Below are 27,110 nucleotides of genomic sequence, written 5' to 3'. Positions count from 1 at the left end.
AAATGTTGCTGGCAGTCATTGCAGGACTCTGGGACTTAGTCACCTATACTGAATTTTTTTTTAAATAGTACAGAAATACCCTCACCTCCTAGGTCCCATGGAGGGAACCAAGAGAGACCTACCCGGGTGTCAAAAAAGAAAAAAAAAACAGCAAAAAATACCATGATCCTGTGAGACTCTTGAGGGGTCGAACCTCCCCCATTCCCCCAAAAAGGTAGCTGGGCTGCATTTCTTGTTTATGCCCCAGGTAGTCCACCCTTGGGGCTGCATTCATGGAGGGGGTTCATCCACGATGGCTCAGTAGCTATATGCCGGGTAGACAACCCCCAGGATGCAACAGTTTCCTGTGTTTGCTTTTGCCTGGTGGGAGCATTTTTTTATTTCCCACCAAGCGGGAGCAAACACCAAGTCCACTTCTATGGGGTGGGAGCTTCAAAATTCTCCCGTTCACTGGGAAGCCGTTATGGCTTGGGAAGGGTGACGCATGGCTCCCAGCCTTTTATTTTTAGAATGGCCATGTGAAATTGTGCCCCAGGGCCTAATAAGGCTTGGGAGGGGAGCTGCATGGCACCCCCCCTTTAATAAAAAAAGGTCCTAGTGGTTGGAGTTCCAGGGTCAGGCCATATCGGCAACTTCTTCAGCTGTGCACAGCCGGGGATTGCATTTATAGTAATAACGATTACTTTATGTTAAAGAAAACCTTGGAAATTCACTGAAAAAAAGAAAGATTAAAGTAACATTATAGTTAGGTGAATATGTCAAGGACAACAATAACATTTTGAGCTAAAGAAAAACAGAAATTTAACAGTTATAAATAGAATTGCTAACTATAACTTACACCTCTCCCTTGCACTGTTACTACTTCTTGGTCCAGAAAGAGTGCTTTTTTGAGCGATTGGTGCTCAAAAACGTTGTATATTTCACGCTGCAGAGGATTTGAGGGGCTGACAGATCTCATGGTGAGAGGTGATTGGCTGCCAGCACATTCAACAAGCATTTGGTGGTAGCCATCTTAGGACCTAGGACTCAGTCCAAAGTTCTAGGAAAAAGGATTAAAAAAATAAGGGGCGAGGGTAGGTGTTCTCAGACCCCCTAGGCCTGGTCCCATAGGTACACTCAAGGGGCCAGAACATTTTGTAAAAGAAATGTTGCCATGAATTTGTAAAGGAAAATAAAAGTGTTCTATTAACAAAAAAAATAAAACACAGGGTGGACGGGGTGGTTGGTTTGTCTCAAAATACCTCTTTTGGGGAGGGGATTTGTGCCCCCGAGCCTCAAGGAGGCCCCAGGGACCCCATTAACTGAGGCCATAGTATAAAATGAGGTGAGGAGGGTGCGCAGCCCCCATCCTTGAGCATTAATGGACCTCGGGGTCCCCTTGCCCTGGAGCTGAATGTAATTAATAAGGTGAGGGGGTGTGCAAAGCCCCTCGTCAGCCTTAATTTTCCCAGGGACCTCATCTTCTTGGGCTTAAAGCCACAGAAAAGGGAACCCATAACCCCACTGGCGCCCTCGTTATGCTCTGCTAATTGCCCTGCATATTACATCGCTCATGAAATTGTCTAACACATCACTGATAATATCACTGCAACATTTGCAATGACATTATTAATTAATTTTTTATAATATTTAATAATTTTCTGCATTACAATAAGTGTATTTTTATTGTCCCCGATATTCTTTTTGGAAATAAATGTGTCAATCCATTTGTTAAAATAATTCGGAATGTATATCAGGGGATACCTCACCTTGTGGTATTTAAACAAATATATATAATTACTTTTTGATGTATTATTTGTATTATATCTTAATAAGAAAACGGTGCATGGCAGGGGTGCGTGTCTTACCTCGTGAGTTATAGTTACTTAAGATAACTTTACCTGGTGAATTTCAGTCTTTCTTTTTGGTTTAAAACGTTACCTTGTCACTGACATTTTCACCCAACATTAATGTTACTATATATATATATATATATATATATATACATATATATATATACACACACACACGCACAGACCAGACACATATGTATCTTCTGGTTAATACTAAACTGCCTGAACACGTTGAACGTGGCTTATTTCGCAAGTGGGGCGGCACGGTGAGTAGAAAAGGCGTGTGTAAGCAGCAGAATTATTGGTCCAGATGCTCGGGTCATAAATTCTAAAATGTTAGAAATGCTGGCTTGCACAAGACGTAGCGCACGCCTTCACTGAGAACAGGGGTAGACAAGTGCTGAGAATTGGTTACACTTTTCATTAAGGCTGTCCTAAAGAAATGTTAGGTTGTATGAGAATTCACTTGAAAAAACGAGTATGTAAGCAGGTCTAATCCTCACAAGGAGAGTGATGTTGTATGGCCTTGTTAAGAGAGTGAAGGTTTAATAACCTTGATTTCTCAGGTGTGTAACTTGGAATGAGACTCTCTCTTCTTTAGGGTTACTAACCTTTCAAGAGACACTGTCTGCCAGGCCGACCAGCGCCTCTGCAACGCTGGTAAGACGGAACACATACGTCACCTCTCGGGTGTGCCTGAGAGGGAACAGACTCCGCCCTGGCAGGCTCTTCAGACATCCTCAGGACGCGCTGGCGTTTCATCCGCCGCACCTGCCAGTTGCCTCCTTTCCTGGGGACCTCTCCTGCCTGCCGTTTCTTTGCTGTTTATTTCAACTACCGTTTCCTTGAGGTAAGGTTCCTTCATTTTCAGCATTACTTCGCCTGCCTCTGCCTGTACTTGCTATTTCCTCGTGGCTTATGGTTTTTTTTTTTTTTTTCCTAGTGACTGTAAATTATTTAATTAATGTATTGTTTCCTGAATATTTCTTTAAAACTGCCCTTTCTTTTCTTTTACTAATTATATTTTATGTTAATTAAGTTCTATTTTGCCTCACCTTGCGGGTTTTAAACAAATATATATAATTACTTTTTTGATGTATTATTTGTATTATATCTTTATGTTGTTTGATACTATTATTATTTCGAATAATACCTAAAGAAGGGGATAAACAACCCTGGATTCCACAATATTCCTTCACACTTATAAAACTAGCCACAACAGTATAATAATTGTTTAAAAACTAGTTTATTCATGTAAAGGTGTAATGATATTCTATTTAAATTAATTTCTCATGTTTAAATAAATATAAGTCTATGTTAGCATATAGTTGATGGTATCCTAATACTTACAAGGAAATGGTGAATGAGCAAATGGCTGAAGGTGTGACCAAGGAAACATCCAGGAAGAAAGACCATGGTCAAGGGAATGACTGAGAGAATGTTCCGACCTTCCGTCCTCCGTCAGACCTTTATATTTTAAGTCAGTTTTGAAATGTTTAGTTCATAACGTGTGTCAAAAAAATTGAACTTTCAACGGAGCTCATGGCTGATCCGACAGCTGTCGCGTCTCTTGATCGATATTCCAGGTAGATTTTGCATTCTGATTGGCTTATTAAAGTCCACCCCAAGCCTCTTGACGAATCGTAGACCTCCATAAGCCATGCAGCACGACATTCGGTCAGACTCAGTCTGTATATACAAGGGAGTAACTATTTAGAACAGATTATTGTTGCCTGGGGGAACAAAATATTTATGTTCTAACCATTCTCTATTCTACTATTTAATTGGTACTTTTTGTGTACCCAAAATGTCAAACATATATTTCCTAACAAAAACTGTAATTAATTATCCCGTTTGTTTAAAAACTGCCGTTAAACAGTTGATTGTTCTGACAAAATACATTGCTGACTGTCCTCCAAAATTACACGAGTACACCAGTTAAAAAAAAAAAAAAACACAATCATTAATAATTTCCTCTTACTGCAGGTTTTTATATTTCAGACCGCCAAGCCTGCCATCGAAAACTCACACCTGTCTTTTGGTTTCGCATTTGACTCAGCTTAGTTCTAGCATTTATGAATTTGTGGATGATATTTTAATGGAAGCGTGCAATTTCGCAAAATCTTCTAATGCTCGAAGTTCACCCATGCCAGTAAAAATCATTAAACATTAACGCGTGCGCCAGGTTTGTTCCTAGTATAAAATTCAGACGGGGAGACTCAGACAATTGACCAGGGCTGCCATAAAACTTTTTTGCGTCACTCTCGTCCAGGTGTACTATAAAGTTTCGAGAGCCTTCCGACGCAGTACATCTGAGGAGGCTCTTAAAGTCCCTCTAGTGACTTCTGGGCTGAAAAAACTAGGACAGCCATTTCCGTTCTCTGCTTCCTCCTACAAGAGGCATCAACTCTTCAGGGGCGCCGAATCATGTTCCCCCTGCTGCGTTCCAAAGCCTGAACCCGCCATCAAAGGATTCCCTCACCAGCACCCCAAATCACCAAACCAGGGGATACCCCACTCTTTTACCTTACTTCAGATTCAACTCGAAAGTGCCTCCAAGGTGTGATCTCCGAAGAATCACACATCTGAGACAAACAAGAGAAAATCCTCTGCATCCTATCATTTCAGTGCAGCTGGCAAGCAACACAAAGCTTCCTTCCATAGCAGTTCAGAGTTCATTATGGACGAGCGCAAAGCACTCCGTCCATTCTGTAATCTCTTTTTGGGCTTCAAATCATGCCCATGTCACGTCAGTCACTTACATTGGTTTGTGGGCTTGCCTTTTAAAATCCGTTTGCTTTCATTTGTAAAAGGCATGCATAAGTTATGCCTTTCCCGGTGTTTAGCCCACCTACACAGCACCGGTAAACTACTAAAAACATGCGAGGCTCGATGTTTTCATCCTGGGGTCTGGACTACTTTATCTGTTTATTTTCCACGCAGCACGATCGCGCTGCATTTTACATAGTAATCGAAAAACTCGTGAACAGCCAACTATCCCGATTCCTGGAAGACAGCAAGGCACTCAACACATCCCAATCCGGATTACAAAAACACCACAGCACTGAGACCGCACTCATCGCTGCCACAGACGACATCAGGACCATGCTCGACGAAGGAGAAACAGCAGCACTTATCCTCCAGGTCCTCTGCGCAGCCTTCGACACGGTTTGTCATCACACTCTCCACACATGCCTCCATAACGGCGGAATCCGCGACAAAGCACTCGACTGGATCTCATCATTTCTTTCAGGCAGAACCCAGAGAGTCTGCCTTCCACCGTTCATATCAGAAGCCTCCAATATTATCTGTGGCGTCCCCAAGGCTCATCTCTCAGCCCCACGCTCTTCAACGTGTACATGGCCCGACTCGCCAACATCGCACGAACACACCACATCAACATAATTTCCTACGCAGACGACACTCAGCTAATCTTCTCCCTCACAAAAGACCCTACAGCTGCAAAAAACAACCTCCACAACGGACTCCAAGCCATCGCCAGCTGGATGGAAGCAAATTAAATTAAACACAGACAAGACAGAGATCCTCATCTTCGGAGCCAACTCCTCATCATGGAACGACTCCTAGTGGCCCACCTCCCTAGGATCTGCCCCACCTCCCACCACCCACGCACGCAACCTGGGATTCATCTTGGATTCCACACTTAGCATGACTCAGCTGGTCAACGCCATCTTCTCTTCTTGCTACAACACCCTCCGGATGCTCCGAAAAATCTTCAAGTGGATTCCTGTCAAAACCAGGAAAACTGTCACCCACGCCCTGGTCAGCAGCAGACTGGACTATGGAAACGCCCTATATGGAGGAACAACAACCAAACTCCAAACAAAGCTGCAAAGAATCTAGAACGCATCCGCCCGACTCATTTTGGACGTCCCATGCCGCCACCACATCACCCCCCACCTCAGTGACTTACACTTGCCACCAATACCAAAGAGGATCACCTTTAAACTCCTCGTCCATGCACACAAGGCCCTCCACAAGAGAGGCCCAAACTACCTCAATGAAAGACTCACCTTCCACACCCCCACCCGCAACCTTCGCTCCGCCAGCCTCACCCTCGCCTCCGTTCCACCACCGGAGGAAGATCCTTATCCCACCTGGCCACCAAGACCTGGAACTCCCTACCGCTCCACCTTCACCAGACCCAACTCCTCTTAACTTTCAGGAAACATCTAAAAACATGGCTTTACGACCAGTAGCTCCCCCCCCAGCGCCTTGAGACCCTAACCGGTGATTAGTGCGCTTTATAAATCTTGTGATTGATTGCATTTCTTTTTTCTTTACAACGCTAATAGCTCTAACTTGAGCAAATGCGAGACCCGTTGCATTGAACATGCTTGTTTTTAAAGGGTGAGCACAAAGCCCTCCGTCCCATTCTGTAATCTATCTTTAGGCTTCAAATCACACCCATGTCACGTCAGTCACTTACATTGGCTCGTAGGCTTGCCTTTTAAAAACCGCTTGCTTTCATTTGTGCATACGTCATGCCTTTCCCGGTGATTAGCCCACATTCACAGCACGGGTAAATTACTAAAAACGTACAAGGCTTGATTTTTTCAGCATGCTATCTGGACTACTTTATCCGTTTATTTTCCACGCAGTGCCATCGCGCTGCATTTTACATAGTGCGATAGTGCTGCGTTTTATTTCTCCTTTACAACGCTTATAGCTCTAACTCGAGCTAATGCGAGACCCGTTGCATTGAAAATGCTTGTCTGTAATGAAGTCAATACTAAGGTCAGACTTTCTATGAATATATATTTACAGCCGTCACCCACCCTCAAAAGAAAGTGAGGTGTCGAGTGGGCCCCTTCCAGGGCATAGACAAGTTACATGATTTTAGAGGAGTTTCAATGAAAATATATTCGCAGGTCTGATACAATTTTAAACCAGAACTCCAGAAGAAAGAACGTGTCTGCTACTTTATTACATACCATGCGCATAGAGAAAGCTCATATCCCCTATGTGGTCAAATCACCTGCCATGACATTACCCAGAAAATACAGTAAATTTAATCAAGTGTCAGCCAATTAGATTTTTTGACCACCACGTGGTACCACTGGTAGGTGTTTTTCAATCGAGATTCATGTGGTTTACAAGTAATCCACAATATAAAGTAATCCAGGACGGAAATGAACTCAAATGTTATTAGTGAAGAATGTTAGCTGCTTGGTTGCACTGATTTCAGGAAACAGGTTAAATTTCGCTAATAACACATTTGGATAACCTCCTTTTAGTTCATCTCAATTGCAAGTGGTATCACTTGTCACATAGGTAATCGATGAAAAATGCAAAAGCAGTTGAAAATGGAGATTGGGCAGATGAAGAGGGAAAAGGGGATGAGAGGAGTGGGAGGGAAAACACAGATGGCAACCAAGTATGGGAAATGTACGATAACCAGAAGGGAGAGCAAAAATACAGATGTTAGGAGGTGTGCAATTTAGTGTTACGCCAGAGCGCCAACTTTGGAACAGGTAAATCAGGTTCAAGTCCTGGTGACAGTTCTACAAAATCATGTGATTCTGATGGATACAACTACCTGTGGATTCCTCACCTAATGAATACTCCCATGGCGCCAGCATTCGACGGAAATCTTCTTACTAGTCTCTGCACGTCGACGAGGACGTCATTCTAGCCCACGCGACGCCGTCTGACGTCATACAGGCAATAAGAGGTCCTCGCCGACGTGCCGATGACAGTTCCCTTTTTTCCGTGCATTCGAAACGGTTATCTTCGAGGGAGCTACTGTTACCTTCGTGGTTACAGTGTATTGTCTGCTGCGTAGTCTTCTCTGCGGTAATAATGTCTCAGAGGAAGTCGGGTTTCAAGCCCTGTCGAGAGTGTGGGGGCAAGATGTCAGTTACAGATCCTCACTCCGACTGTCTATGGTGTTTGAGCTCCGACCACGACGTCTCGACTTGCGATTCATGTCAACACATGAATCCGAAGGCCCTCAAAGAGCGTGAGGCCAAGTTATTCATGGCAAAGTCAAAGAAGAAGGAGAAACATCATAAGAAGTCTTCTTCGCCAAGGTCTCACCGGCGTCATCGAGACTCCCGGCGCCGTAGAGACTCACGACGTCATTCCAGCAAGGAGTCTCGTTCGAGGTCATCTTCGGCTCGGCGTCGGAGGACTTGGGAGGTCAGCCCCACGGTCACGCCGCATCCATCGACGCCGTTGCCCTCTCCGGCGTCACCGACTTCGCCTGGTCAGGCGTCGGTGATTGAGGTGGTGCAGCCTCTTGTGTTTTCTCCGGCGTCGCAGACGTCGAGGCCGGCGTCGGGGTTGCCCTCGATCCAGGCACCCCAGTATCCGGCTTTTCCCACTCCTGGAGCCGATAGTACCGCGTTTCTTAATGCGATGTATACCATCTTTCAGCAGATGGCTCCAGGAGCTGCTCTGGCTGGTCCTTCGGGGCCCTTGGCCTTTTCGTTGGGTGATCCTGCGCCTCTTCGGCCGGCACCCTTTATGCCCTTTCTCCCTTTTGGGAATGTGGGCTCGGCGCCGGTGCCGGCGTCGGTGGCCGCTCCGGTGGCTTCGGATGTTTCGGCCCCGGAGGTTGCCCTTCCGTCGAAGTCAGGATTTTGCCCTGTGACTCCGGTTGGTCCATCGGCTCCAAGACCTCGTCCTCCGGCTCCTGCCTCGGCGCCGAAGCTGCCTGTGGCGCCGGACGCGGCGTCAGATGCTTCTGGAGATCGGCGCCGTTCTTCGACGTCGGCGGAGGCCATGTCGACTCCGCGTATCGAGGAGAGACTTCATTCGAGGAGGCGTGCTCTCCGTCTTTTAGAAGAGCAGGAGTACCAGCGAGTCTTAGAGGAGGGAGAGATTGAGGACTCTGGAGACGGACTACATGGTCTGGATACAGCCAGTGGGCTGGACACTTCCCCTGAGTGGGACCTTTCATCTCCAGGGGAATATACGGAGGAGGCTGCTTCCTTTCCTGCTGTGGTGAGGAAGGCAGCGAGCTTTTTGGACCTGCCTTTGCCGGTGGCAGAGGCGAAGCAGAATTTGCTGACAGAGGTATTGCATCCGGCCTCTGCTGCAGCTGAGCCTCTCTTGCCATTTAATGAGGCTTTGCTGGATCCGGTGTTGGAGGTGTGGAAGAAGCCGGTGTCTTCCTCGGCCGTTCATAGGGCTGTGGCCAGGAGGTATCGAGCTGCACCATCTGACCCTGGCTTTCTCTCTAGACACCCTACGCCGGAGAGCTTGGTGGTGCAAGCCTCCTGTTCCTCAAAGTCAGCGCCTGGTTCCTTCCCGACTGTGCCTGGAGACAGAGACTCCAAGAAACTGGATGCGCAGTCCAAGAAAATATTTTCGTCATGCAGTTTGGCGTTGAAGGCCACCAACGCAACGTGCATTCTGGGGAGGTACATCCATGCTCTGATGGATGATATTTCGTCTTCATTTACGGAGCTCCCCCAGGGTCTCTTGGATGTGGTCTCGGACGCCCAGGCTGCCGCGACCCAGATTATCCAGTCTGGGCTGGACACGACCGACTCGGTGGCCAGGGCGATGGGCACGGCTGTGGTGGCAAGAAGACAGGCCTGGCTCCGAAACTCAGGGTTTTCTGCGGATGTGCAGTCGACCCTGCTGGACCTCCCGTTTGATGGGGACAAACTGTTTGGAGCCAAGGCTGATTCGGCCTTGGAACGTTTTAAGGAAAGCAGGGCCACGGCTAAGTCGTTAGGACTGCAAGCTCCTTCTTCCTCTGCCTCTTCTAGATTTTTCAGGAGGTTTCGGGGATTTGGGCGTGGCTCTTCTTCCTCTTCCTTTCGGGGGAGGTTCCAGCAACCCGCCTCTTCCCTCCCCTATAGGTCATTTAGAGGGAGGGGGAGGGGTGGAGCCTCTCAACAGCACTCTGCCTCTTCCTCGTCCTCTGGAGGGGTGCAGCAGGGGAAGCAGCCTTAGGCTTCCACCGTTTCCCACTCACTCCTCTCCTGTAGGGGGAAGATTACAGCATTTTCTCCACAAGTGGAAGTCTATCACAACGGACACTTGGGTTCTCGGCATTGTGGGGAAAGGCTACGCCCTTCCCTTTCGGGAGTTCCCGCCCCTCATCCCGCCCCGCCCATCTTATTGTTCAGAAGAACACCTCCTGTTGCTAGAACAGGAGGTTCAAGTCCTCCTTTCAAAGGGCGCGGTAGAGTTGGTCCCAGAGCAGGAAAAGGGTCGAGGTTGTTACTCAAGATACTTCCTGATTCCCAAAAAGGATGGTCAGTTGAGACCAATCCTGGATCTGAGGATCTTGAATTGGTTCCTCAAACAGGAAAAGTTCAAGATGCTGACCCTAGCACAGGTGCTTTTGGCGTTGAACAAGGAAGATTGGATGATGTCTGTCGACTTGCAGGATGCTTACTTTCATATCCCGATACTCAAGTCGCACAGGAAGTATCTCCGGTTTGTGGTAGGGTCGCAGCACTATCAGTTTGCGGTCCTCCCGTTTGGTCTTACTTCAGCACCTCGAGTCTTCACAAAGGTGATGTCAGTGGTTGTGGCGGAGCTCAGAAGGAAGGGGATAGCAGTATTCCCTTACTTGGACGACTGGTTGATCAAAGCCAAGTCCCCGGAGCTTGTGTCGCATCATCTGCAGTCAACAACCCAGTTGTTGTTCGGCCTGGGCTTTTAGGTGAACGTGCCCAAATATCACCTGGAGCCCTCTCAGCGCCTCCTGTTCATAGGGGCAGTACTGGATACAACATTGAGTCGAGCCTTTCCTCCGCCTCAGCGGATTCAAGATATTCAGGAATTGGTTCCAATGTTTCGAAATGGAGCGGTAGTTCCAGTCCTCAAGGTCCTTCGTCTGCTCGGTCTGTTCGCCTCCTGCATTCTGTTGGTCACGCATGCTCGCTGGCACATGAGGGCTCTTCAGTGGTGCCTCCGAAGGCAGTGGTCTCAACACAAGGGAGATTTAGAAGGTACTGTCAAGATCTCCAGAGATGCTGCTTTGGAATTTAAGTGGTGGATTGCGGGCAACAATCTTTCACAGGGAAAGCCGTTCGCGCAGTCGCCACCAGTGGCCACGGTCATAACGGATGCTTCCACCCTAGGATGGGGAGCTCATCTGGGGGATCTGGAGATCAAAGGGCTTTGGTCTCCAGAGGAACAGGTGTTTCATATCAATCTGTTGGAGTTACGGGCTGTACGTCTGGCTCTCAAGGCCTTCCTCCCATCCCTTCGTGGTCAGTCGGTACAGGTCCTGACGGACAATACTACCACGATGTGGTACATAAACAAACAGGGAGGAGTAGGGTCGTACCTTCTCTGCAGAGAAGCTCTTCGGCTATGGTCCTGGGCAAAGGACCATCAGATTTGCTTGGTGGCAAATCATCTGGCCGGGGTCTTGAATGTACGTGCGGACAGTCTCAGTCGCCAATTCTCGGCAGACCACGAGTGGCGTCTCCATCCAGATCAAGTCTGTTTAATCTTCCAGATGTGGGGGTTTCCTCGGATAGATCTGATTGCCACTCGGGAGAACGCGCATTGCCCGTTATTCTGCAGCCTCCAGTATCCGATGCAGGGAGCGTTGGGGGACGCGTTTCAGATAACCTGGTGCGACCAGTTGCTTTACGCGTTTCCCCCCATACCCTTGATTCCTCGAGTGTTGAGGAAAATTCGCCAAGACCGGGCCCAAGTCATCTTACTAGCTCCGGATTGGCCAAGGAGGGTATGGTACTCCGACCTTCTCCAACTCTCACTGTGCCCTCCGCTCCGTCTCCCTCTCAGGGCAGATCTCCTCTTGCAGTCGCAGGGGCAGGTTTTACACCCCAACCTCCAGAGTCTGCACCTACATGCTTGGAGATTGAACGGGGCAACCTGAGTTCCTTCTCTCTCCCGCCTGATGTAGTGGATGTTATCTTAGCGGCCAGGCGACACTCCACTAAATCTATCTACGCTAATAGGTGGTCTAAATTTGTTATGTGGTGTGGAGAGAGACAGATTGATCCCTTACATGCTCATCTGTCACATGTTTTGTCTTTTGCACTGTCTCTAGCACAGAAAGGTTGTGCAGTGGCTACCATTAAGGGTTATTTATCGGCCTTGTCAGCCTTCATTTGTCTTCCAGACCAACCATCGTTATTTAAATCCCCTATTGTTCTCAGATTCTTGAAAGGTCTTCTGAATCAATATCCTCCAAAACCATTTGTTATGCCTCAATGGGATTTGTCCTTGGTCCTGACTTTCCTTATGGGGTCCCCTTTTGAGCCTATGCATTCTTGCCCCTTAAGGTATTTGGTTATTAAAACAGTATTCCTGGTAGCTATAACATCTGCAAGGAGAGTGAGTGAGTTGCAGGCCTTATCGGTTAAACCCCCTTATATAACGTTTTATGGGGATAAGGTGGTGTTGAGGACCAAGGCTGCTTTCCTTCCGAAGGTTGTTTCACCCTTCCATTTGGCTCAGACAATCACTTTGTCCACGTTTTATCCTCCGCCTCATCCTTCAAAGGAGGAAGAAAGACTACATCGCCTGGACCCAAAAAGGGCGTTGAGCTTCTATATCGAAAGAATGAAGGATATTAGGCTGGAGGATCAGCTGTTTGTCGGATACGTGGGCAAGAGGAGAGGAAAGGCAGTCCACAAGAGAACACTCTCCAGGTGGGTTGTTCTTTGCATTAAAATCTGTTACTCTTTGGCAAAGAAGGATCCGCCTGAGGGCATTAGAGCTCACTCCACCAGAGCTAAGTCGGCCTCTTCGGCCTTGGCCAGGGGTGATCCTGTGGTCGACATCTGCAAGGCCGCAACTTGGTCGTCCCTTCACACTTTTGTGAAACATTACTGTTTGGACTCTGAGGTCAGAAGGGACGGTCATTTTGCACGGTCAGTGCTGCAGGATTTCTTGGTTTGACCATTTAGGCACCCACCGCCGGGCGTGGTACTGCTTTGGGACTCTATTCATTAGGTGAGGAATCCACAGGTAGTTGTATCCATCAGAAGAACGAGTTACTTACCTTCGGTAATGACTTTTCTGGTGGATACATTAGCTACCTGTGGATTCCTCACGGTCCCACCCGCCTCCCCGTTGCCCTTTTGGTCTCTCCAAGCAATCCTTGAGTGTGCTCCTTTTGGTCTTCAAAGTTGCAATACATTTTGCATATATGATATTTGTATATATGTGCATATTTATATATAAATCTATATATATTATGTATATACATGATTCGTATGTATAAATATATTTATTTGTTTAAAAAAAAAAAAAAAAAAAGAAGGTTATAATAAATCTACAGCTATTTTATTGCAATGTTTCGTGATTTACAATATTAAGAGATGTTGCTTTGCTCTTTCATTACATTGGGTTATTATTATTCTCATGCACGTAAAAAATGTTGGTACTGTCATCGGCACGTCGGCGAGGACCTCTTATTGCCTGTATGACGTCAGACGGCGTCGCGTGGGCTAGAGTGACGTCCTCGTCGACGTGCAGAGACTAGTAAGAAGATTTCCGTCAAATGCTGGCGCCATGGGAGTATTCATTAGGTGAGGAATCCACAGGTAGCTAATGTATCCACCAGAAAAGTCGTTACCGAAGGTAAGTAACTTGTTCTTCTGGGCTAATCACCTAATCTCCCTGTGCCTAAAAATATGAATCTGACCTTGAGTAATGTAACTGGTGCTCATGTAGATTTGTCAGTGCCCTTGGGGCGAGTTTGCGGTCAATAAAACTTCAAGTAACTAAATACATAAAAAGAATCTAGGATGTAAGACATGCACATTGTTACGGGTATGGGGGAGATGGGCGTCAAAATGGTTAGAAGCAGGAGTTTCACCTTGCAACATTTACAGCGGGTGACAGGAAAGTAGTATAGTTGACAGAAGACTGGATAGTGGAACGATACGGGCAAAAAGTGGATGGTGGAAGAAGACTGGATGGAGTAGTGGGTGAGACAGCTAAATATACAGGAGATCGAAGGGGATTGGACAGGGAAAGTGAGTGATTGAAGGCTGTGAAACGGCAACTATGGGTATTGGGGAGTGGAGATCCAACGAGTTCCACAGAGGTGTCCTCATGCAAGGTGGATCACAAGGAGCATCCTCATGCAGATGAGGCCAACACGAGCAACAGTCTTGAATGAGACATAGAAATAAATTTGACATTTATTATAAGTAAAAAAGACTCAAATGCCAATATTAAGATATAATAAGGCATTTCACAAATATACAGATAGTCTGACAAGAGGTTTACTCAGGTCGTGTTGCTAGAACGTGTGAACAATAATGGCTGTTAGTAGCCTGACCCCACAATTATCAGCCAGAACCATAGGTGAGGGTGCATAACAAGGTAGTCTACAATGGCAAGCAATGCTGGTGTGGCGTGGAATTGCTTGTTATTTATGAGGACAGACTCCCAAATAAGGGGGGATCAATTTTTGGAAAGTCCATACCAAATGTCCACTATGCACTGCTAATCGCCTCCCACTGCTTAAGGCATCCATGTTTATGAGGTAGTCCCAGAGGAACAAACATTGGCAAAGCCAATAGGTCTGGCTATTTTAAAGGTCAAAGTGCTTCTCCTTTGATTGGCGAGTTCGTGTGTTGGTTGTGTGGCTGTGTGATTTTGTCATTGCAAAAATAAGGTGGGGGAATGAATGGATGGATAGATGAATGAGAGAACGACGTTGCTGTGTGTTTGCATGTGTGCATGTTTGAGTACTGAGTGCATGGATGGATGAAAGCCTGGATTAAAGGGTGAGTGAGTGCATGGCTGGACGCAGAGAAGTTATAACAATCTTATAAGCTGAAACTCCCGAGACCATTAGACTGTTTAACAATATGGTGCATCTGTAATCTGGTTACTCTAGGTGTGAACCCTGGATCTCAATCAACTGTGATTAGATATGTTCTCACACATTGCCCATATCTGGACAGTAAGCAGACGTGCTAACACAATGTACCAGATTCAATAAAATACACCACAATACAGAGCCATATTTACAATATATGGCCTGCTGCTTCTCTCTTCACCTGCACTGGTCACAAACAGGCTGCCTGGCACACAACTTTGCACCATGGTGCAGAGGTGAATGTGAGGTTTAGCATAGATTTTGTACTAGAAGTATCCCTTAAAGCACACAATTCTATACAATTTTAAAAATATTTCACACATTGGATGCATGCTGTACAGTTGTGTGAACTGTTTGGAGAAATACATATATTTCTTCAACTTTAGGCCTTCCTCAAGGAGACATTTGTGTACACAAAGCCTGGTGTGACAATTTTAGTAAGCTGGGGATTTGCATGAAAAATATGGGTACTTCCACTGGAATGCCCAAGAACAAACCAAGTAAATCCCCTTTGACGCAGAGTGGTGCAAAGCAGCACACATCACTAATCATTTGTCCAGCTCATAAAGGGTCCGGACTGGAAAGTAAATGCCCTTTTCAAGACTTATGCACTGCTTTGTATGACTTTGCAGTGGTGCCAAGCCTTGATTAATCTGCCCAAAGTATCTGAATGACACTGAGTAGAAGTGTATTATTAAACTGCCCGGTGGCACCTGAAAATATCTATGACCTTATCTGAGTCTCTAAGCCAGTGACGTGTGAACGTCTTCCCTCGTATGCCAAACGTCACAGGATAAAAAATGCCAATAACAAATGATGTAAATGCTGAAATTCAAAGTGGTGTGCCAAGCTTTTGTTGCCATTTGCTTACACGCTGTATTCTCACAGTATGAAGTCCTCAAATAAGTTCGCCATTTCTTGAAGATGGTAAGTATGGCTGAATTTCTTTGCAAACCTGGTAACAACAGGTAAGAGTATGCAACCTTGCAATACCAATGCTCTATAAATATTAGATTGCCTGCTCAAATGTTACATACAAAACACCGAAGAGGGTTGGTAGATCAAAGAGATCATTCATATGTGCTTTTCAAACACAGTAACACAAGTGTGCAACAGTACTGACAACAACTATTCACAAAAGTATTTCTGAAAATGTTTAAATCTTTAATTGGATAGCAATCACCTCAAATTTCCTAGTGAAGTGTTAGCTTAATTTTGCACATGGAATTTTAGAAAATGGCAAAGTCATTACTCCACTCTTGCAATAAAAAAGGATGGACGATTTAGTGTTCCAATGATCCTTTCTGTTCTTTAAGACGTGTTTTCCAAATTGGAGATAGCAGATAGTATATTGGCTATGTCTGGTTTGACTGCAATGCTACCAAAAGCACAATTTCTGCCAGTGATGTACATGTGCATTGCTATAAACAGTAGTGTCTGTCTTACTATTATTTACTAGTACTTTAATTTCTCATTGTCGAAGAGAGTGATTTTGTAATGGAAAACAACATACACTTTTTTGCAGACTGGACCACTAAGACGTCTATGACGTTGTGTATATTAGGAGCGTTCACAGGTAGCTGTTGCTTGGTGGACTGCATGTAGGGATCTGCCAGACCTGTCCAAAAATAAAATAAAAGTCAAAGTAATGTTTCTAAACATAAAAAATAATGAAATAAAATCGGAGAAAACACTGACCCACAACCTCTATTTTTGAAAGGGATTTCTTTTAGGGTGGATGTGCACATGTGCAGGAGAAAAATACCATTAGTGACAGTGGGGAAAGCCAAGTGACAGAAGTGGGCTCACCCACTGTCCTATGCTGTATAGTGTGGTGGGTGAAAGCAGAATGTGAATGGCAGTTTAACATACTAGTAGGTGAATACCATTGGCCTAAAGCCCATTTTTAGACTTGGCTGTTCTGCAGGGTCATCCCCGGACATTTTTCCTTCCTCCTTCAATTTTTGCTGGCTTCATATTTGTTGGCTTTAGGACTCTGCATACCTTACAACTGCTAACCAGTGCTATAGTATGTGTCCTCTCTCATCGAAACATGGCAGAACTGGCTTATACTCAATTGGCATATTTAGTTACTTATAAGTCTCTAGTAAAGTGGCATTACCTGTGCCCAGGGCCTGTAAATTAAATGCTACTAGTGAGCCTGCACCACTGGTTGTGCCACCCACTTAAGTAAACATGGCTCAGGCCTGCCATTGCAAAGCTTTTGTATGTAGTTTTCAACTGTCATTTCCACTTGGCAAGATAAACCCTTTGCCACCCCAGACCTTCATTTTTAATACATATGTCACCCATAGTATAGGCCCTTGACAGCCCAGAATGCAAGGTCGAATGTATTTAAAATGTTGGACATGTACGTTTAAGTCTTACATGTCCTGGTAGTGAAAGACTACTGCTGCAAGGCCACCTCTCCCTTAGGGGAACATTGCAGTTAACTTATTATTACATTTTATAAGTGTATTTTCGGAATGGGAACAGGTCACCCCTTCATGTTTGATGTCTCTGGAATCACAATTTAAAATCCTAACTCACGGGTGAAGTCAGATGTTAACTTGCAGTCCTGAAAATGCCACTTTTAGAATGTTGTCATTTTCTTGCCTTAGCCACTTGGTGCCTGCAGCTTGTCTCTGGGTCAAATGGGAGGGTGACAGTTGGACTTTGTGTATTTCTCCTAGACAGCCACACACAGTGGGGAGCTTAAGTGTGACTGGATGGGACGTCAGTGGGAGGATGAGAGGGAGGGGATGGACGCAGCCCCACTTACACTTAAATAGGCTGTGTTCTATCTCCACACAAAGGGGTGAATAGCACCTATAGTTAGTCTGGACCCAGGGCCAGGAAGGCAGATCACCTGTGTAAATCAAACCCAAACCCAAATCTCTAAAAGCTTCTCCCCACTTCCCAACTGGGTATTAATGCTGGACCTCAGACACCACCACTTCAGTCACTTCAGGACCTGTAGGTACTGCGCCAAGAAGGACTGCTGTGATGCTGAAAGGACTGACACTCTGGTGAACTGCTACACTGAAAGAACTGTTGTCCTGCTGTGCTGTCCTGATGGCCTCTTGCCTGGATGAGAGGAACCTGCATCTCCTGAACACAGAACACAGAGTGACTCCAAGGGCTAGTTTGCTGGCCTTCTGATCTGAAGCCTCAGAGACACAACAGGCTTCCAATTGCCTTGCATCTGTACCTGCACTCTGTCACCTGTGAGTCTACCCTGCTAAGTGGCGCCACCCCAGTCCTGGACCTTTGAAAGTAGGCTTAAGGTGCACTGTCAGCCTCTGTGGTTTCAGTGGAGCTGATACATCTCCTCTGCTGTATGGCACAAACCCAAGTAGAACCAGTGCACCTACACTGCTGTGTGTATTGGCCTCGTCTCAAAGACCCACATCACCACCACAGCTCGCATGGCCTTCATGACCCCCGCGCTTTGATACATCTTTGGCACAGGCCTTCACATCCCTCATCATCAGCAGCCTCAATGACAATGTTGGACTCCACATCGCAGCCTTGCAGCTCTCTGTTACCATTGCATTGCCCTGACTGTGTGCCATATTCTTGATGCCAGACTTTTCATCGCAAGCCTTTTGACTAGATTCACGATGATGACACAGGCCCTCACATCACTACCTTGTCGCATTTCAGAACTGAGGCATCGCTTTGGCTGTGTGACGCATCGTCAAAGTGGACCTCCGCAAACCAGGATTTAAGGTACTTTGTTCAGTGGGTCTCTGTAACTGGCCCATGCTCCATTGCAGTCGGCCTGAACTTGTGCCTCTGTCCCTGTGTGTCAGTTAGCGCAGTGTTATTTTTGGCACCATTTTCACTAAAATATTTAAACTTGAATATCTATGGTTGTACTAATTGTATTTTTGTTGCTTGGTCTTGTTTTATTTATTAAAGAAGGTTCTTTTTTTCTAACTTGGTTTGGGGTCCTTTTTTAGTTTTGTTGTCACTTTATTACTTTTTGAAGTGATGCACAAATACTTTACAGCAGAGGTCTTCAAACTATAGGGCCTCAAGTGGTCCCGGGGGGGAGGGGGCAGATGCTGGCCAAAAGAAGCATTATACAGATAACACTTTTTGTTTTAAGCAGAAGCATGTTATTGCTTTTTTAAAAAGGTAACAGTACTTAACTGCAATGTTTAAATAGGTGTAGACATATTTAAACATTGCCATCTTTATAAAATAATTGTAAAAAATTCTGAGGAGGGGCAATGATTTTTATTTTTCAACTGGGGGGGGCGCGGCATTAAAAAGTTTGTAGACACCTGCTTTACACATTGCCTCTAAGTTAAGTCGGACTGCGCTGTGCCAAGCTAGCAGAGCGTTAAGCACAGATTCACTTAGGGGTTAACGTGTGGCTTACCATGACAATGTTTTGTGGTTACTGCTTAACCAGCGCTCAAATCCCAGATAACCAACAACCCAATTTCTCACACGACTCTATGTATGTATGTATGTATGTATGTATGTTTGTGTGTATTTTTTAAGATTTTGTTTTTCCAGAACACCAAACCCAAAAATGCAATCTTTTTCATTTAGCAGAGCATCGGAGAAAGGTTGTTTGCTATAGCAGTGTGTTATGTATACTACAAAAACAGTAATGGATGTAAATTAACCGCTTCTGTGCCTTGGACGAGGTCACCTCGTCCAAGGCTACAGTTCCCGTGTGCCTTGGACGAGGTCACCCTGTCCAAGTCACAGGAACTTGGGGGAGCGCTAGCGCGCCCCCCCGTGCAAAAAGGTCGGGATGGAAGGGGAAGCCCTTCCCCTTCCACCCCGACCCCCCCCACAGAGCTTCCAGCGCGATTGAAAGAGAAATGCTCAGCATTTCTCTTTCAATCACGTGGGGGAGGCCCGGAGGGGATTCAAAGGGAAGGAAATGTATTTCCTTCCCTTTGAAGTCTCTCCCAGGGTTTCAAAAGCCGGATTGCAAGCAATCTGGCTTTTGAAACCCCACTAGACACCAGGGATTTTTTTTCTGAAAGTGACATAAGGGAGCGACCCCTTGGGCAAGGGTCGCTCCCGGGGGGGGGGGCATTTTTTTGGGAAGGCCTTTTCTGCCCCCCCTGGGGGAGAGAAACCTCTCGGGCACCAGGGATAATTTTTTTTTTTATTTGTTTTGTTTTTTGTATTTTTAGGTGGGGAGCGACCCCTTAGGCAAGGGTCGCTTCCCCTAGGGGGCAAATTATATTTAGGCCATTTCTGCCCCCCTTGGGGGCAGATTGGCCTATTTTGATGAGGCCAATCTGCCCCCAAGGGGGGCAGAAACCACTAGACACCAGGGAGTTTTTTATGTTTTCGTAAATTTCACGCAAGGGGAGGGGAAAATTTTATTTAGGCCATTTCTGCCCCCTTTGGGGGCAGATTGGCAGTTTTTTGCTACGCCAATCTGCCCCCAAGGGGGGCAGAAACCAATAGGCGCCAGTGATTTTATTTTTGGCGCCAATGTCATGCAGGAGGAGCGACCCCGTAGGCAAGGGTTGCTCCCGTGTTGTGGAGGGGTTGGGGGGGCAAATTTATTTTAGGCCATTTCTGCCCCCAGGGGGGGGAGAAACCTCTAGGCGCCAGGGCACATTTTTTTTTGTGTGTTTTTTTTTTTCGTTTGTTTGTTTTTTTAGCGATGGGGAGCGACCCATTAGGCAAGGGTCGCTCCCCTGGGGGGCAAATTGTATTCAGACCATTTCTGCCCCCCTTTGGGGCAGATTGGCCGATTTTAGGTCAGAAACCACTAGGCACCGGGGATTGTTTTTTTTGGCGCCAATGTCACGCAGGGGGAGCGACCCCGTAGGCAAGGGTCGCTCCCGGGTGGGGCGGGGGTTGGGGTAGAAAATTTATTTTAGGCCATTTCTGCCCCCCTGGGGGCAGATCGGCCTATTATTTGGCCGATCTGCCCCCAGGGGGGGCAGAAACCACTAGGCGCCAGGGCAAAATTTTTTTTTGATTTTTTTTTTTGTTTGTTAGTTTTTTTACAGATGGGGAGCGACCCATTAGGCAAGGGTCGTTCCCCTGGGGGGCAAATTGTACTTAGACCATTTCTGCCCCCCTTGGGGGCAGATTGGCCGATTTTAGGTCAATCTGCCCCCAAGGGGGCAGAAACCACTAGGCACCGGGGATTGTTTTTTTTTGGCGCCAATGTCACGCAGGGGGAGCGACCCCGTAGGCAAGGGTCGCTCCTGGGGGGGGGGGCGGGGTTGAGGGGGCAAATTTATGTTAGCCCATTTCTGACCCCCCAGGGGGCAGAAACCTCTAGGCGCCAGGAAAAAAAAAAAATATTTTTTTTTGTTTGTTTGTTTTTTTAGAGATGGGGAGCGACCCATTAGGCAAGGGTCGCTCCCCTGGGGGGCAAATCGTATTTAGACCATTTCTGCCCCCCTTGGGGGCAGATTGGCCGATTTTAGGTCAGAAACCACTAGGCACCGGGGATTTGTTTTTTTGGCGCCAATGTCACGCAGGGGGAGCGACCCTGTAGGCAAGGGTCGCTGCCGGGGTGGGGGGGGGGGTGGGGGTTGGGGGGGCAAATTTATTTTAGGCCATTTCTGCCCCCGTGGGGCCGGCTGAGCTAGAGACCAAAATCTACAGGTAGGCACTTTGCAAAAAACTCCTCTGTTTTCTTTAAAAAAATGTGATGTGTCCACGTTGCGTTTTGGGGCATTTCCTGTCGCGGATGCTAAGCCTTCCCACACCAGTGAGGTATCATTTTTATTGGGAGACTTGGGGGAACGCTGGGTGGAAGGAAGTCTGTGGCTCCTCTCTGATTCCAGAACTTTCTGTCACCAAAATGTGAGGAAAGTGTGGTGGAGGGGGTGGGGGGGCAAATTTATTTTAGGCCATTTCTGCCCCCAGGGGGGGAGAAACCTCTAGGCGCCAGGGCACATTTTTTTTTGTGTGTTTTTTTTTTTCGTTTGTTTGTTTTTTTAGCGATGGGGAGCGACCCATTAGGCAAGGGTCGCTCCCCTGGGGGGCAAATTGTATTCAGACCATTTCTCCCCCCCTTTGGGGCAGATTGGCCGATTTTAGGTCAGAAACCACTAGGCACCGGGGATTGTTTTTTTTGGCGCCAATGTCACGCAGGGGGAGCGACCCCGTAGGCAAGGGTCGCTCCCGGGTGGGGCGGGGGTTGGGGTAGAAAATTTATTTTAGGCCATTTCTGCCCCCCTGGGGGCAGATCGGCCTATTATTTGGCCGATCTGCCCCCAGGGGGGGCAGAAACCACTAGGCGCCAGGGCAAAAAAAATTTTTGATTTTTTTTTTTGTTTGTTTGTTTTTTTACAGATGGGGAGCGACCCATTAGGCAAGGGTTGTTCCCCTGGGGGGCAAATTGTACTTAGACCATTTCTGCCCCCCTTGGGGGCAGATTGGCCGATTTTAGGTCAATCTGCCCCCAAGGGGGCAGAAACCACTAGGCACCGGGGATTGTTTTTTTTTGGCGCCAATGTCACGCAGGGGGAGCGACCCCGTAGGCAAGGGTCGCTCCTGGGGGGGGGCGGGGTTGAGGGGGCAAATTTATGTTAGCCCATTTCTGACCCCCCAGGGGGCAGAAACCTCTAGGCGCCAGGAAAAAAAATATATATATTTTTTTGTTTGTTTGTTTTTTTAGAGATGGGGAGCGACCCATTAGGCAAGGGTCGCTCCCCTGGGGGGCAAATCGTATTTAGACCATTTCTGCCCCCCTTGGGGGCAGATTGGCCGATTTTAGGTCAGAAACCACTAGGCACCGGGGATTTGTTTTTTTGGCGCCAATGTCACGCAGGGGGAGCGACCCTGTAGGCAAGGGTCGCTGCCGGGGTGGGGGGGGGGTGGGGGTTGGGGGGGCAAATTTATTTTAGGCCATTTCTGCCCCCCGTGGGGCCGGCTGAGCTAGAGACCAAAATCTACAGGTAGGCACTTTGCAAAAAACTCCTCTGTTTTCTTTAAAAAAATGTGATGTGTCCACGTTGCGTTTTGGGGCATTTCCTGTCGCGGATGCTAAGCCTTCCCACACAAGTGAGGTATCATTTTTATTGGGAGACTTGGGGGAACGCTGGGTGGAAGGAAGTCTGTGGCTCCTCTCTGATTCCAGAACTTTCTGTCACCAAAATGTGAGGAAAATGTGTTTTTGTAGCCACATTTTGAGGTTTGCAAAGAATTCTGGGTAACAGAACCTGGTCAGAGCCCCACAAGTCACCCCATCTTGGATTCCCCTAGGTCTCTAGTTTTCAAAAATGCACAGGTTTGGTAGGTTTCCCTAGGTGCCGGCTGAGCTAGAGGCCAAAATCTACAGGTAGGCACTTTGCAAAAAACACCTCTGTTTTCTTTCAAAAAATGTGATGTGTCCACGTTGCGTTTTGGGGCATTTCCTGTCACGGGCGCTAGGCCTACCCACACAAGTGAGGTATCATTTTTATCAGGAGACTTGGGAAAACGCTGGGTGGTAGGAAATTTGTGGCTCCTCTCTGATTCCAGAACTTTCTGTCACCAAAATATGAGGAAAATGTGTTTTTTTAGCCACATTTTGAGGTTTGCAAAGGATTCTGGGAAACAGAACCTGGTCAGAGCCCACAAGTCACCCCATCTTGGATTCCCCTAGGTCTCTAGTTTTCACAAATGCATAGGTTTGGTAGGTTTCCCTAGGTGCCGGCTGAGCTAGAGACCAAAATCTACAGGTAGGCACTTTGCAAAAAACACCTCTGTTTTCTTTAAAAAAATGTGATGTGTCCACGTTGTGTTTTGCACATTTCCTGTCGCGGATGCTAGGCCTTCCCACACAAGTGAGGTATCATTTTTATTGGGAGACTTGGGGGAACGCTGGGTGGAAGGAAATCTGTGGCTCCTCTCTGATTCCAGAACTTTCTGTCACCAAAATGTGAGGAAAATGTGTTTTTGTAGCCACATTTTGAGGTTTGCAAAGACTTCTGGGTAACAGAACCTGGTCAGAGCCCCACAAGTCACTCGATCTTGGATTCCCCTAGGTCTCTAGTTTTAAAAAATGCACAGGTTTGGTAGGTTTCCCTAGGTGCCGGCTGAGCTAGAGGCCAAAATCTACAGGTAGGCACTTTGCAAAAAACACCTCTGTTTTCTTTAAAAAAATGTGATGTGTGCACGTTGCGTTTTGGGGCGTTTCCTGTCGCGGGCGCTAGGCCTACCCACACAAGTGAGGTATCATTTTCAGCGGGAGACTTGGGGGAACATAGATTAACAAAACAAGTGTTATTGCCTCTTGTCTTTCTCTACATTTTTTCCTTCCAAATATAAGAGAGTGTGTAAAAAAGACATCTATTTGAGAAATGCCCTGTAATTCACATGCTAGTATAGTCACCCCGGAATTCAGAGATGTGCAAATAACCACTGCTCCTCAACACCTTATCTTGTGCCCATTTTGGAAATACAAAGGTTTTCTTGATAGCTATTTTTGACTCTTAATATTTCAGCAAATGAATTGCTGTATACCCGGTATAGAATGAAAACGCACTGCAGTGTGCAGCTCATTTATTGTCTCTGGGTACCTTGGGTTCTTGATGAACCTACAAGCCCTATATATCCCCGCAACCAGAGGAGTCCAGCAGACGTAACGGTATATTGCTTTCGAAAATCTGACTTTGCAGGAAAAAGTTACAGAGTAAAATGTAGAGAAAAATTGCTGTTTTTTTCACCTCAATTTCAATATTTTACTTTTTCAGTTGTTATTTTCTGTAGGAAACTCTTGTAGGATCTACACAAATGATCCCTTGCTGAATTAAGAAGTTTGTCTACTTTTCAGAAATGTTTAAGTTTCTGGGATCCAGCATTGGTTTCACGCCCACTTCTGTCACTGACTGGAAGGAGACTGAAAGCACAAAAAATTGTAAAAATGGGGTATGTCCCAGTAAAATGCCAAATTTGTGTTGAAAAATTGGGTTTTCTGATTCAAGTCTGCCTGTTCCCGAAAGCTGGTAAGCTGGTAATTTTAGCACTGCAAACCCTTTGTTGATGCCATTTTCAGGGAAAAAACCACAAGCCTTCTTCTGCAGCCACTTTTTCCCAATTATTTTTAAAAAACCGAAATTTTCACTGTGTTTTGGCTAATTTCTTGGCCTCCTTCAGGGGAACCCACAAAGTCTGGGTACCTCTAGAATCCCTAGGATGTTGGAAAAAAAGGACGCAAATTTGGCTTGGCTAGCTTATGTGGACAAAAGTTATGAGGGCCTAAGTGCAAACTGCCCCAAATAGCCAAAAAAAGGCCTGGCACAGGAGGGGGAAAAGGCCTGGCAGCGAAGGGGTTAAATAACATGCCACACAAAATGAAGAGGTTTGCCGCAAAAATTTCATTTTCATGATGCAAAATGTCAATTTCTTTGCCACAATATCTTGGCTGGTCTGATCTATGAGCACCAGAATAGGGTTTTGTTGCTCGAGGTCATTCGCCATGACAGAGCCTGCTAAGGGTGACTAAAGCAAAACATAGTTATTACACAGCCAGCCTGAAAATCAGTAAGCCTTAAAAGGAAATACAAGGAAGTAAGACTTGGCTAAGCACCAAGTCTATAAAATAATACCACACAGAGCTCGACTGCCCAGTCCTACATTTCAGAAAGGATCTGCTACACTTCTCTTCAAGCAGCGATTCATCCACTCATCTAAAGTCTATAAGAGTTCAAGCTTTGCTTTGTCCCCCAGGCCAACCAGAAGAGAACACATTCCTCTCTACACACGTTCCTGAATCCTTCCTCTGTTATGCGTTTAGAGTTCTGCTGCTTGCCAACCAGATGTGCGCTTTCTAAGTACTGATAGATGCCTGGAAGTGTCAAATGAAACCACCTTCATTAGTGTAATTGGATCCATTGGTGGGAAAAATAGCCAAAGGCATGTTCATTGCACTTGCGTAATACTCGTAAACACACTCAGGGGTAAATGCATAAAAATGCAGGGAGCTGTAAGAACAGTCAGTAGCTTACACACTTGCTTTTTCCTCTCAATACAGGCAAAGCTGGCATAACATTAGGGAAGAAGTTCTGTAAAAATGCACCTTACTGGCACAGGAACCTGCAATGCAATGCAGAAGGGTGGAGCCATAAATAACATTGGCCATCACTAACCTTATGTAAAACATGAAGAGATTTTGATTTTCTATTGTTCTCTATATCAGTTGTGTGATTTATCAAGGTCGGGACGGACCAGGTGGGTCCCTGCATCGGAGAGTGCCTCAAATGCTACTCTGGTGTCGAGCAACAAAACAACATAGATACTACTGGTCTGCAGTTAATGCGGGGATGGCACAGCAGAAACCAGGAGCGTGAATGGCACTGATTTGAAAAGCAAGTCGAAGCCTTCACAAGTTAATGCAAATTTCTTTGCCTGACAGTGCATGCAACTTTAGGGTGACTGAGATCAGAGACAAGCCCACCTTACCTGGCCCTCAAGTAGCCCTACGTTTGAGGTGGATGTGCAAATTTGCTTAAGCAAAATGTCTCCACTCACAATAAAGAGTGGCAGTAGCTGAAGTGGACTGTGTTACTCACCCAAGCTGTATGCTGTGGTGGGCGGAAGCTAAATGTGAATGACATACCAACAGACCAATGGATGAAGAGGTCTGACTGAAAGCCCTTCTTTGTAAGTATGTATATATTTTTCCTCCCAAAATATTAATAAATATAATGATATATATATATTTTTATTAATATTTTGGGAGGAAAAAAATAAGCTCTCTGTGGAATCTCTGACTCCATCCCTGTCTGTGATGTATGCATGCAATGGCTTTCATTATGACAAATCCAGTGGTGCTCCATTTGTGGGAAAACCAAGGGCCAGATGTACAAGGCCCTTGTGCCACAGGAGCATCACTTTTTTGTGATGCTCAGGTGGCGCTGTGCAGTGTGCCACATTTATAAGGCAGTGCTAAGCCAATTTTTAATGCCACCTTGTAAATATGGACTCCTCCAACCCAGTTTTCTGCATCAGTGTGGCGTGCAGTGGGTGTTGCTGTGGCCGTTCCACTATAACACTCATTGCTTTTGATGCTGCTCCAGATGTACATTAAGGGCCTGATTCTAACTTTGGAGGACGGTGTTAAACCGTCCCAAAAGTGGCGGATATACCACCTACCGTATTACGAGTCCATTATATCCTATGGAACTCGTAATACGGTAGGTGGTATATCCGCCACTTTTGGGACGGTTTAACACCGTCCTCCAAAGTTAGAATCAGGCCCTAAGTCTGAAATCTGTGGCAGTGCCAAAATCTAACCTCACCCCAAGGGTGACGTTAGCTTGGTAACACGAGGAGAAATATTTCATTCTGCATCGTTTCTGCTTTTTCCATGTGTGCTGCATCCTGCAGCACACATAGAAATGGTAAAAATCCATGAATGATTGTTCATGTGTAGGACACCTTCCTGCACATAAACAATCATTCATAAGTGACGAGACGGTACTTCAATGTGTGCTGAAGATTGCAGCACCCATAGAAGTGCCAAATTGCAACTGCAGATTGTTTGT

The 27,110-nt window shown here is 46.2% G+C and overlaps 1 protein-coding gene across 1 annotated transcript in view; it reads left to right on the top strand.

The window, feature by feature from the left end:
- Positions 1-2,232: 2,232 nt before the first annotated feature.
- The window catches only part of LOC138258786 (carbohydrate sulfotransferase 9-like), a 138,308-nt gene continuing 113,430 nt past the window's right edge, over positions 2,233-27,110 (top strand). Inside the window, exon 1 of the mRNA XM_069206027.1 lies at positions 2,233-2,682. The gene's annotated coding sequence lies outside the window, so the exon portion shown is untranslated. The remainder of the gene's footprint in view (positions 2,683-27,110) is intronic.

The sequence above is a fragment of the Pleurodeles waltl genome, chromosome 9 (assembly GCF_031143425.1).
Source record: "Pleurodeles waltl isolate 20211129_DDA chromosome 9, aPleWal1.hap1.20221129, whole genome shotgun sequence".
NCBI classification, from domain to species: domain Eukaryota; kingdom Metazoa; phylum Chordata; class Amphibia; order Caudata; family Salamandridae; genus Pleurodeles; species Pleurodeles waltl.
Note: the sequence above shows the minus strand (reverse complement) of the source record. Positions and strands in the feature narration are given on the sequence as shown.